The sequence below is a fragment of the Acipenser ruthenus genome, chromosome 1 (assembly GCF_902713425.1).
Source record: "Acipenser ruthenus chromosome 1, fAciRut3.2 maternal haplotype, whole genome shotgun sequence".
NCBI lineage: Eukaryota > Metazoa > Chordata > Actinopteri > Acipenseriformes > Acipenseridae > Acipenser > Acipenser ruthenus.
The window spans coordinates 31,027,247-31,040,900 of NC_081189.1; the positions used below are offsets into that span (position 1 = coordinate 31,027,247).

Genomic DNA, 13,654 nt, shown 5'->3' on the forward strand with positions numbered 1-13,654 from the left:
ATCTACTGTCACAAGGTTCAACACCGGTAGCCACAAGTTTGTTTCAGGTTACAGTAAACGTATCTCAACAATGCTTCAGTTACCATTTCCTTGACTATTTTTACACAGGTAATTGGTGTGAGACCACCATAATTTGCTGTATACAGGAGGCTTGGTGGTCCAGTGGTTAGAGAAAGGGGCTTGTTACCAGGAGGTTCCCTGTTCAATCCCAGCTCAGCCCCTGACATTGTGTGTGACCCTGAGCAAGTCACTTAACCTCCTTACTTAACCTACTTGTGCTCCGTCCTTCGGATGAGACGTAAAACTCTGCAGCAACCAAACTAAATATAATAATATAATATATATTATTATATAGATACATGTACCTGTAAACACTAACCTCATTCATCCAACAACTGCCTCCATCACTACTGCTGCATTGATAATGATGAATAACCGTATGACCCCACCCTGACCTTTCCCACTGGGTTTCTCACACTCCCTTCCCCCTTATCAATAAGTGGCAAGAGTACATTCAGAAGAACATTACATTCTATCGATCTCTTTCGCATTTAAAAAAAGAAATGAGGACTAAAATAAACAGTACAGTATGTCTGCCCCTTGACAGAATAGATATACTGTAATAATAAAGATTACATTTTAACACCTACATGTTTTATGTTATTTTGTCTATTCTGGTCTAAATTACAAGGCAAAATGTTAATCTCTACTTTGTCTGTAAATGATCACAGTCTGACATATTACACTGAAACCACAAACCTGCCTGTGTCTGCTTGCCAACAAGCCTGCCTTGCTATCAAAGCTGCTGACCTCAGCTTCAACAGCATGACAAACACAAGTGCTGCCCCTTAGCTATTCATTTGTACAAGCCAGAGTACACCTTTGAACAAAATCCAAAACCAAAACAAATCCCATAAAATACCCCAGTCCAGCCCAGTCTTTCTACCACTAATGTTTAGCATAAACAGCTGTAGGCTTGTGTTACAGTTAACCAACATCTGACAGGTACAGAAGGCTCCTTTTTAACCATACCCTTGCCTACTACTATGAATTAGCCTATTTCCATCAGGGAAAGACTTATTTTATATTTGTTATTACCTCTTAAAATACTTATGTACATCTTTTTAACACATCCATAACTTTAAAACACACAATAGCAAATTATATTAAAATCAAGTAGGCAAATGTTTGGTTACTGTAAATCTTGAACTGTACCAAGCAGTCCACTGATGTATTCCTCACAGCATATAGTTTTCTAATTTTTTTATTTAAGATTTTGGCCAGGTTTGGCCATGGTCAATTCTTGGATGGGAAACTTTCAAGGAACTAAGATCTCCCCTTGCTGCACTATAACCCAGCATTATATTGCTGTAAGGGGGACATTGTACTGTTTTTTGATATGATAAACCAAACCATGTGTCTGTTAAGGACACAAAGCTACATTTGAGATCCTTGTCACAAATAAAATATCCAGCCACCATATTGCATTGTTAACACAATTATCAAAATAGCTATAATAGGATTTATCCACTTTGTAACATTTTAATTGTAAATAAAATAAGTATTTTTTTTGTGTACCCTTACACTAAAAAAATGCATAGGTGTTAATTCCACTACAAAATATCTTCTAAAAATCTGCCTTGTTTTTGTATTTGATCTTAAATGTAATGTTCTATTTTAATTACAGTATGTTTTTTTTACATAAATATGAAAAAATATGATTTGCATATATATATATATATATATATATATATATATATATATATATAGTTTTGCAGCATTATAATATAATAATGTTCAATAACACAAAAATATTGTCTAAAATGCAAGAAAAAATTGCATTTTAACCTTAACCCTAGATTCAACATTCCTATAGTAACCGTAGTTTTGGCTCCTCAGAAGAGGCAAGGCTCCATTGTATATAAACTCCTATCTGCTGTTAACCACAATACTAGCAGTAGCAGGTCACATGATCTGAGCACGGGTTTTAATTGGAAGGGTCCAGAGATTTCTTTTCATCAGAGGAGACAAACCTCCGCTACAAACTCTTATCTCCTATAACCACATACAGTACAGTACCAGCAATAGCAGATGACGTAGTCTGATTCCTGGTTTTAATTGGGGGAGCAACTCAACAGTACTGTGCAAGAGGCATCGAGTCCACAACTGCTCATACAAACAGTGTACAGTGGTACAGATTTGGGCTGAAGAGAGCAAGGTACCAAGTTTGCTTCCAGTCTTGTGCACTGGATTCCCTCTCCCTGTCACTCCCTACATCTGCATAAAGATCCATCTGTGCCCTGTGGTGTCAGAGTAGGATCGATGGGAATAACACAATACACAGACAGACTGGGCAGCGGCCTCTGTACCTCGCACTCTTCAGCCCAGATCTTCACCATTGTACAAAACAGCCAGGGTCATTTGGACAAGGATTTACAGATTTGATGTATTTACTGCCTTCTCGTTTACATCCACAGTTACACAGCATTTAGTGCTAGATAATGTGGTTTTGGTAAGTTATTTGAAAACTACTCCAGTTGTCTCCTACAGTATCACAGTTTTCACAGTTGAATTATGCTGTGTTTGAGGATGTTCACTGTGGAAGCCTAGGAAAACAACATTGGTGTCATGAATAAGCCTATTTGGACCTACAAATCCACAGATAGCAAGACAGGCTGAAACTAGAGCTCCTTGTATTACAGCATTTTATATTGTTCCACCAATCCTGTAAAGTTAATTTGATGAAAGACTATTCAAATGCCAGTCATTCAGAATTGTTATATAGTATAATACTAAAAAGAAACAACTGAATTCCAGATAGGTACTATTTTTTTTTCATTTTATATCATTACAATTAATTTTATTCACACATACAAGTTTGTCATGGTATTAACACTGATGAAAGCATTAGCAGAATATTTTAGTTTCTTATAGCTTTTACCTCTTCTTGTCAGCAAGACTCACCTGAGTTATAGTACACTGTTATTACCGGGAATGATGCTGCTACAGTTTCTCTAGGTACTGTAATACAACTTTATATTACAATTTGTAGAAAATAAACTGCCTCTCTCAATAATGGTAATTGTCTGATGTATTACTATAGAGAATACTGTCTTACTGTGTGAATATAATCTTGATCACACTTCGGACCTGGGATTATGATCAAGCCCATACATGTGACCGACAGCTCACCCCAGGCTTGTTTCCTGTAACACTGTGAACAGGTCAGCGCCATGGCCCAGGTGTTACCGGCAGGGAGAGAGACTCAGACACAGAATTGCTTAGGTTTTAGCACTATTGCGCACCTTTAATAAACAAAACACAAAGAAAAAAGAGGCACAGTGGCCAAAATAAACAGTTTAAACAAAACCTAACAAAACTGTCCAGGCTGGGCAGAGACTTCATTAAACTATACAGAGCCAAAAATAAAATAGCACAAACAAAAACAAACTTCTCATGGCTTCTCTCCATACTCCTCTACCTTAACGAGGAGAAGATGGGCTTTATGTAACATGTGGCAGAGGGGTTTATTGGTCATTAATCATTCATTCAACAAAACCCAGCCACACGCTCACAACTGAGTTGGCAGGGATGGGTTTGACCTCATCCCTGCCAAACATAAAAAAAAAAATTATAAAAAAAATGTACCCCACTTCAGCCCTGCCACAGGGCTTCTCCCTCTGTGGCTCCTCACTCTGAGGCTCCTCACTCTGAGGCTCCAGAGACGGCAGAGGCTCCTCCCTCTTCGGCACGCAGGACTGCAGTTCCACCCCTAATGGCACGCAGGATATCAGCTCCTGCCCCTCTGGCTCTTGGGCAGGCAGCTCCTCCTTCTCTGACCTTTGGGCAGGCAACTCCTCCTTCTCTGGCAGCTTTTAATTCTCTGGCCTTTGGGATGGTACTGGCTCCTTTTTTTCTCTGTCGGGCAGGTGGCAAATCCCCTTCACCCTCAAAGGGGCAGCACCTTGTATTAGTGCCCAGGTCACACAGATGAGGCACCAACCTTGGTCCTCGAGGCAAGTGAGGAAGGTGTCCAGATCCGTCTTTGGCGGTTGCGAGGCCTTCCAGCGGAGGCATTCCTCCGCTATCTCCATGAAGAGGGGGTCCATCCATGGACTCTCCTCGAAGCTGTGCCCATAGTCCCCACATTCTTCACACGACGAAGCCCGTTCTGCCTCCAGCTGCTCGTACACAGTTTCTTTAAGGTCCATTTTTTATTATTTTTTTTTAGCTGCCAGGGGTGCTATCCCACTTCTAAACACCATATGTGAACAGGTCAGCACCACGGCGCAGGTGTTACCGGCAGGGAGAGAGACTCAGAGAACTGCTTAGGTTTTAGCGCTATTGCACACTTTTAATAAACAAAACACAAAGAAAAAGGCACAGTGGCCAAAATAAACAGTTTAAAAGAAAACTGTCCAGGCGAGGCAAAGACTTAATTAAACTATACACAGACAAAAATAAAATAGCACAAACTCAGTTCTCATGGCTTCTCTCCATACTCCTCTCCCCTAACGAGGAGAAGCTGGGCTTTATATAGCATGCGGCTGAGCGGTTGATTAATCATTAATTATTCTATCCCCCCCCCTGCCACACGCTCACATTGAGTTGGATGAGATCAGTTTTAACCCCATCCCTGCCAAATTTGAATACATAAAAAAACACATTTCTTTAGCCCACCACCAAAACACATGTATTTACAGGGCAGGCCTCAACCCTGCCACAAACACCCAAGAAAGCCCATAGATTTTTCAACCATATTTATAAATTGTGAGGCAGCACAATAAGTAAACAGGTTATATCATTAAACGTATAGGGATTCTACAATATAATGTTGACCCTCTCCTGTGAAATAATGTTCTAACACAAATCTAATCCGGAAACATGTGGTTTAGCACTTGCTTATTGTCCTATGATTTAGTATACACCCTGTGTAACTGGCTGGGAACTATTGCTATGGATCAGGAAGGTCTTCAAATCTTGTGTAGGTCTGTTGACAGATAGTCATCTAGCATCATATCAGACACAAGGGTATGGGAACACAGTGAGAATTTTACATTAGCACCAAAATAAATATGAACAATCCTCCAAAAAGTATTGGGTATGATTAATAAATTTGGCATGACTACATAAGCTATTTGAAGAGTGCCTACCATGTTTTTTCAGTCATTTTCAGTAATTTGATTTAGAATCCGCTTAGAGGGAAAAAAATGTGGGTGTAACTTAGGCACTAAATATATACTTGCATCTAAAATATCCCTTCTGAAGGCAGATGGTTAAAGGATGTCCCTTAAGAAAACATGAACCCAACATGACAACACTGCATGCATGGATCTTGTCAGTAATTTGTCATGCACTGAAATGTAACCCTGTTTCCTTGTAAAATGGCTTGGTTGACCTCAAGGAACTATAAATAGTTTGTGGACACATTTTTAAATTCCAATATGTTTATAACTACCCAAAAAGGAGATCATGCAGACTATCTTTCCATAAACAACACAAAAAAACAAGCATGTCAGTAACATTGATCCCCTGACACGGCTGTAAATTTTAAAAAATAGAGCTATCAGTGAAATGTAAAGGTAGATCACCATAACTTATACACTGTAAGCACATGCACACATCATTTCAATAATGTGCCTGGGACAGGGTGCAAGCCATTATATTGTTGTTCTTCCAGTTTGGCAGGTATAGGGTTAATACTATCCCTGCCAAATACACGTGCAGACTGTGGCTGGGACTTAAATGATTAATTAACAAGCAATTAAGCCCAGCCACAGTTGTACATAAGAAGCAGTCTCTCCACGTGTGGGAGGATGAACCCAGGGAAAGAAGCCGAGCCAAGCCAAAGGACTACAGTTCACCTTTTTATTTCCTGGACTGAAAGTGGGCAACTACCACGAGAACAACCACAGATGATTACCTGCCAGCCCAGCATCTACAGCTGTGCCTGTTTACAGGCAGTCACTTGTTTATAACCTTGCTCTGCCTGGGCTATCATGTAGATAGGTGCACCATATTAACCTTTATTTTTGTGTGTAAATAAATACGCACAAGAGTGCTTAAACTGCCTCCTTTTGCCCCTGCCTGCTATTTTTACAGCCGTTAAAGGCTGCACCACAACGCTGCCTGTCCACAGTGCCAAAAACAACAACATATCATTAAATGATCACATGGGTGCCTATGAAGTTTAATGGATTTTGTCTGATGTAGTGAAGTCTTTGACATCAGCAGGAATTATAGTAGGCAATCTTACACACGTGGCTGCTTATGACCTTGGGAAATCATGAAATGTCTTTTCTTGTAGTTTTGGGGCATTAAAGACAGGAAAGGATATATGCTGTCAGAGATTAATGAGTGGACCTACTCTAAGGTCCATTAACTATTTATGTATTTTTTATAGCAGTGGAAAGGGTTGTTTTTACATGGAGGTGGCACTCTCAGTCTTCATAAAATCATAACCAAAAGCACAATCCCCTGTAAAAAAAATATTTCACCTGTAAAGAATCATCCACCAAATAGTTGACTGCTATGCTAGATATTTGTAAGACACTTGTTTGCAAAGGGAAACGTTTTAATATCATAAATGTATGTATGTACATACTTATATACAGTACTAATCTAAGATGTGTCTGAGCCCTCCATCAAAACGTTATTAACTGCCTAGTTTGTAAAGAAATCCAAAAGTTAACAATTGTGAAACACTTCAAACATTCCAAACACAGTATACTGTATGTAGCAACCTTGATTTTTGCACTATTCAAAACTATGGAGTGGAATTCAATCTAAAATTGCAAAATCAAGTGGTGTACTTGTAAACAATTCTCTGCGCTCTTCTTACTGAGAGATTTATTGTTCAAAATGTAGTAATTCCTAAATGTAAAGGATTTGTTCCCCTTTGTATCAGGTATTTGTTGAAAGTCTGGCAGGAAATTGTTGTTGAACTTTAAAAAGAATGCCTAAGCAACCACTAATGCAAAAGAAGAACTGTTAATCGGCCAGTGAAAAATAAGCTCAAACAACAGGTTTTCACACAGAGAGCTGTAGTCATACCAGGAATACTGCAGAACAACTTCTTTACATTTCTAGGCCTGCAGTACGACAGAGATTACAGCCTCATGGGAAACGTAGTAATTAAACCCCTCTTTAAAAGTGAGGGGTTATATAGATTTACAATGACTTCAAAAGGCCTCCTGAAATAATTTCACAGGTGCAGGAGGCACATGTTGTTTCAGTCCATAACAGGACTATCCGAACGAGGTTATAGGAATGTGGTTCACATGGAAAAGCTGCTGCTAAAAAATATACTATTACCCCTAAAATAGAAAAAAACACAGAGACTGTCTAAAATGTTTAGGATGGTGTAACTTAGATACCGATAGTTAGAAACCTACAATTTATAAGATACTCCTTATTAAAAATGTCTCCTCTTGCACCTGTGCATTTATTTCATGAGTTGTTTTGAAACTATCAGAAGGTGATATTCTCAAGAACACAAGCCTGCTTTCTAAAAGTCTTCATTTGCCGCCCTGACCTTAAACTTCTGTGTTGCCCAAAACACTGCAATTTAGCAACATTTCAAGCCTAAATTGAATTAACAGCTAATACCTTGGTTTTGAATGATAACAATGCAAAAATGTATATTACTACATATATTTGGAAGGCCTTTAGTGCTTTATAATCAAAAGCCTTTGGATTTCTTCACAGTCTAGGTTTTTGTTGTGTGATGTGAAGAGGGCTGTCATTTGCAACCCTCCCCTGACTTGTTGTGACTTAAGCCAGATTCGAGCCTAGGCTTACAAAGGTGTATGCAAAGCTTGCAAACACATTTTGTTTTAGTCATTACCATTCTGAAAGTTATTATAAATACAATTTCAGAGGGGCCTCCAGAGGCTCAACTAGAGAAAGCACTGCTGCTTGAAAGTGCAAGGTAAATTACGTGAGTATGGCTTGAATCGTGTTTGCGCCAACTTGATTAGAGAATCACAGAGAGCACTGCATTGACCTTTGTGATCGACCGGAATAAGGGAGGAAAAAACATCTGTGGATAATTCGCTTCAATGTGCTTCAGCGATCTCTACCTGTCTGGCACCTGACAAGACCAGTCAAATACTTCACATGCTGGACCCCTGTCTCCAGGGTTGACACCCATTGATCATCAAAACTGCTGTGCAGTGACATTCGAATTGAGTATTTCAAATTTGAAAGGAACATGGGGGTATAATTCATTAACAACATTTTCATAGGAGCTCTATCACGACAACATTTACCTGACTTTGTCCTTACAGGTGTGCCATCCTTATTAACCCATATAATACCATTCAGCCATCATACAATTCACTATAAACAAGGTAAAGAAAGTGAGGATCCCTTACAGTCTTCAAATGGAAGACGTGCTTTACGTTTTTCACTGAAGAAAGAGTTGTGGCAGGCCTCATTAGAGCACTGCAGCACTCCATGCATCAAGGCAAGGAAAGCTGTCATCCAGAGGGGCTGGAAGGAATGCAGTTGGGGGAGAGTTTATTGTAGCAGGCAGCACTCTGACTTCCTTCCTACCAGGAAAGTCAGAGCCTGGGATCAAAGCCCTGGCAAATCGTGAGCCATAACCCAGCTGGGCTCTCCAGCCCCCACCCCCCACGGCCGCCTGCTGTATCGACACCCCAGATGTTCCCAAATCCTTTACAGCCTCTCAGCTTTTGCAGGCCGCATTTCTAGAAATTATGTTCACACTGCGTCAGACCTCTAGCAATTCCTCAGGATTACACCAAACTACTAAATATTTAGAGAAATGTGTAAGAAAACAAAACTCATGTCAACTGTCAGGAAGTTGTAGAAAAGCAAAAACATCTGAAGTCCATATTTGCAAACAATTTTCTGTGAACAACATAAGCTCCAGTTTAGAATGTTATTTAAATGATATATTAGTAGCCTGTGTGCTAATTGGAATTTGGAAACTAGTTTTGGAGGAGGGAGAGCCCCCAGACATGTCACAATTAATCACCCTTCAATTAACCATCTCTATTCCTACACTTGCAGCTACTGTAACTAATTCTCAAAAATAAAACTGGGTTGATATCTCCTTGTCCAACAAGTACAAGCACATAGTGTATGTGCAACAAATAAAGTGTGGATTCTTAGGAAGGAACACTTACATTGAGTGGAACTGCTTCCTACATAACACCCCCCCCCCCCCCCTTATAAAAGAAAAAAAAGGGTAAGGGTTTAGAGCTGTAGTAATCACCTACACAAAACTGTTATACCACAGATTTGATTAAATTATCCTCAGTTATAATTAATGTCCCTGAACTGCACTTATGCTGCAGTGAGTGGTTGCTCTGGACAAAAAAAGGTGTCTAGACTTGGTTAGCCAGTTATCAACAGATTTGACTCAAATAAAACATTTAGGAGATTAACTTGAATGCTGCTTGAAAACAATGTGAACCTCCAGAAATAAAGAAAAAAAGCATGCCCAAGCAGAGGACCGGAAGAAGTACTGTACTCTGTAAGGCTGTGATTCAAACGACTGACAAAGCAGCACAGTAAATTAAACCACAGATTGCCACTGTTTATTTTTCCTTTTGAGCCAATTATACCTGCTCTGGCTTGTCTGTAGCCCTACACATTTATAAAACGATTCCACATATTCGCACAAAAGAAAGACACCATTTTACACAGAGTTACATGGCAAGGTAAATTGTTCAAACAGTTGAGAATTCAAAAGCACACAAGCTGTTGCTGAGAGCCCCAAGCTACCCATCTGACTAGTGAGGAGCCAAGAATGAAAGGCAGTCTCTATCCTTTTTTAATTTTGGTTAATGAGAAATGTGTTGTATAAGTAGGGCATAATGCTTGCGCTAAAGTAGCAAGAATCTGGCAATGGCTTAAGAGTATACTGAGAGATAATTAAAAGCCAAGGAAACAGTCTCCTACTGTCCATGGTTACCCATCCTATTGAGTACACACTGATAAGATGGAAATTGGGGCAAACCTCATGGCCTTCAGACAATGACGCACAGTTAATGAAAGTTGAATCATCTGCCTATTTCAGTTCAGTTAATAGTTACCTGGGGCATGAAAAAAACATAATGTGGTTTTTCAGACATCTGGTTTTATGGTCAATGGTAGGGAATACACTTTGATGAACCAGCTGGTTCAAGGGCTCTTACCAGATAGTTCATAGGCTCCCTATGGAGTATCTGACCCTACACAGGCCTCCTAATACCTCTTTTTTTACAATATTTGGCCAGCTATTTGTTCTACCAAAATACAAAGGATTCCTTTTATTCACTTGTCACATTCATATACAAAAGTACTATAGTACTCTATTCTCCAAAAACACTACTTTCCTATCGCAGTTTATTTTAAACTATTGTCTTCATAATTTGTTTATCCAGGAACAATGCTGGCCATTTAATAATACCCAAAATTATCTGACCGGTGGGGGGGGGGGGGGGGGGGGGGGGATCACAGGGTGGACTGAAAGAGAAAGGAAAGCAGCTGTTCAAATTTAAGAGAAAGCTGTTTGAAATATACATAATTATATATGTAACAGCATTTAGATCCTGTGCATTTATTGAACACAGAGTTGGAAGATTCAAAAAGCCACATGTATTACTTACTTATACAGTAGGATGTGTGACATCATAAAACGAGGACTTAGTCTTTCACATGGCACTAAGAAGCTGGAAGGTATCAGACACTATAGGGTAAGGGTAACTGATGTAAGGATAGGCGGAGTGCAAACAATTGCGGCTGCAAAATCTAAATTGCCTAGCGGCCAGGCAATTATTTTGCATTGCGGCCTATGTAAGCTTAAGAGCAATGCAAATTACTCAACACGCACAAATAATGAGCCACAGTCATGGTAATGAGGGTCACAATGAGCGTTGTCTGTGCATAGGGGTATTTAGCGGCCGCATTTACAGCCCAGACGTGAGGTAAGTCAGGAGTAGAGAGAGCAGTAGGCACTGTATGAGATTTGTGAAGCACGAAAATCAAACCAAACAAAAAAATATTTCTGAGGAAGGGCAGCAAAGTCCTCTTGGCGCACAGAAAAGAAAATACAAGTTTTCTGAGGAGGCGCTGAAAGTCCTTACGGCTGAGGTCACTCAGCATGAAATTGGGTTATTTGGAAAATCCCCAGCCAACATCAGTTCTGCTACCTATGTATTATATATACATTTCTTTTTTGGTCCTGTCTCACTTTTCGCACCCCAATACCATGGAATGACCCATGAAAGAAAAAACACATTTAAATGTACACTGGCTCCTCCTTATAACTATGCTGAAAGTGCAGAGAGCTATATTATATTTATTCATGTGTCTTTGGGTCCTGGTTCTTGAGAAATCAAGCCATTTTGAAAGACCAATAGAGACAATGATAAATCTCAATGTTCGAGCAACAGAACCATTCACAATGCTAGAAAAAATCATAAAATGATGCGTGGTTTAAAAATGCAATAAAATGGCATTTGTAGCAATACGTCCTTGAATTGAGCAGTTGACGGTGCTGTGGACATGTTTGTAAAATATGTTATGATGCTATTGTAAATATGTAATTAATTGTTTAACAACAAAAATGGTCTGTCTATTCTATGCCACCAGATTTGGTCTTAATAAAGGAAGAAATTCAGAGATATTGTTCTCCAAAGTGAAATTAATTGACAGAGAGTGGTCTTAATAGTAAGAGGATCTTTTTTGGGACAAGGAGTGAGTCTACTGTACAGTATTTGCAAACTAGGTGTTTCCACAGTAACAGCATTAGGAATATAGATTTGAATGTAACTTCACAGAAACAGCAAAAAGACCACTGCTGACATACAGTATGTGGAAATGTGTTTTCTACAGAGGTAAACCACCACTAAATGTTATGGAAATATATGGGATGCATGCTCGCCACCAGTATCCAAAATCCATCTAAATACATGTTATAGATATATATATATAAAAACTATCTATGAAGCTATTCCATTGTGGATTTTGTGACAATTATAGACTTGAGACAAACCAAGTCATATTCAGACCTTTTTAAAACTTCAAAGACTTGGCACAAGGGGTTATTATGGTATGTTTCTAAAAGCAATTGCTACTCTACAAATGATTTGGTATTTCTGTGTATACACAAGTGATTGCAAAGGTTTCCTTTTTAGCTACATAAAACTGTCTGCATCTGTATGTCTTGTCCCAAGAGTACTGGTAAAGGAAACCTCATTGGATCTGCACAGACTTCCAAGGATTTCTTTGAACTCTTCATCAGTGTAGCGCTCCATACTTCCCTATGGAATACAGGTGCACACATTCCACAGAGTTAAATCTGGGGGAAAAAATCCAATCATGCACAGTATATGGAATGCCACAGGGAATGTTCAATTAAAACAAGCGAAGGCAGGCATGTACATTGGCATTATTTAGGATGGTAATAATTGGTGACAAAAGACATTTAGGAAATTGGAGTTTACATCTAAAACTCCTTAATTTTTAGCTGACAAGTAAATAACATGTTTATTCATCAGTGAATATAGCATTATTTCAACAACAACAACAATAATAATAATACTAATAATACTAATAATATAACTTTACAAGTTTTAGTACTGTGCACAATTAAACAGTCTCTACCATGAAGTCTAGCCACAATTTTCATTAAAAAAATTCTATTTTTTAAATCATTATGAGCACAAGCTGTATACCTAACATAAGTACATACTGTTTTTATATGATTTATTGTTTGGATTTGTGGTTGTTTGTTTCTCTGAAAGCTTGTCAGGTTTAACGCCTTGTTGGAATGATCTAAAACTGCTTCATAACGGAGGGGGAAGGAAACAGTTACAGATTTTTAAAACATCCCACAAACCTACCAACTGACTGTTAATAGATAATCATTTACCATGTATATTCTGTCACCAAACAGCAATGGTGTTTTGTGCCATAAAACTGTGAGAAGGGCACATTCAACATAAACATTTCATATTCATTGTTGCTGTTTTTTTTTTTTTAAATACAGTGCTGTTCGTTTTGTTTTTTAATTATTTTTAGCTTGTTTTTGATCTAAAATAATATTTAAAAACAAGCTCTGAAAGAGGCCCAGTGTCACCCAGGTGTTGCTCTTCTCTCCTTCCCGCAGGAAGACCCAACCTGACAACAGGAAGTTCCATCCCAAAAACACAGTCCAAAAATGGCACAGTTGGTGCATTAGGAAACAGCACCAGCCTTTCCTGAAACAGGAACTGCAATTCCCTTACATTTTCTTTAAACCATCCCAGTTTGTGTGAGTGCTGTGTCTAATTGAGTACAGATAAGATTACAGGTCCCTTAATGAACTAAACATGTAGACTCCCAATGAAGCCAGATGAAGACTAGCCAGGCTGGGCATCACCTCCAGGCTTCAGTACCTTGGCAGGTGAAAACAGGTGATAGCCATGACAGTTATGCAGCTTATATATACAGTAAGTTCATGCTGTTAATGTACATTCTGAAATACGTGCACATGCGCTTCTATGTGCAGTAATCTGGTAAACCTCAGTAAAGACTGCCCAGTGATTACTTTCAATCTCGTTCTGACTAAGAAGAGATTACCCTTCTGCAGAAAGTGAGGCTCAGTCTGTAATGTGTTTCTGGGCAAATGCCTGTACATCATTTATAAGGCTAGCAGAAA

The 13,654-nt window shown here is 39.0% G+C and overlaps 1 protein-coding gene across 1 annotated transcript in view; it reads right to left on the reverse strand.

The window, feature by feature from the left end:
• The window catches only part of LOC117408568 (MOB kinase activator 3B), a 46,874-nt gene that overhangs the window by 13,875 nt on the left and 19,345 nt on the right, over positions 1–13,654 (reverse strand). The gene's annotated exons all lie outside the window — the stretch shown is intronic.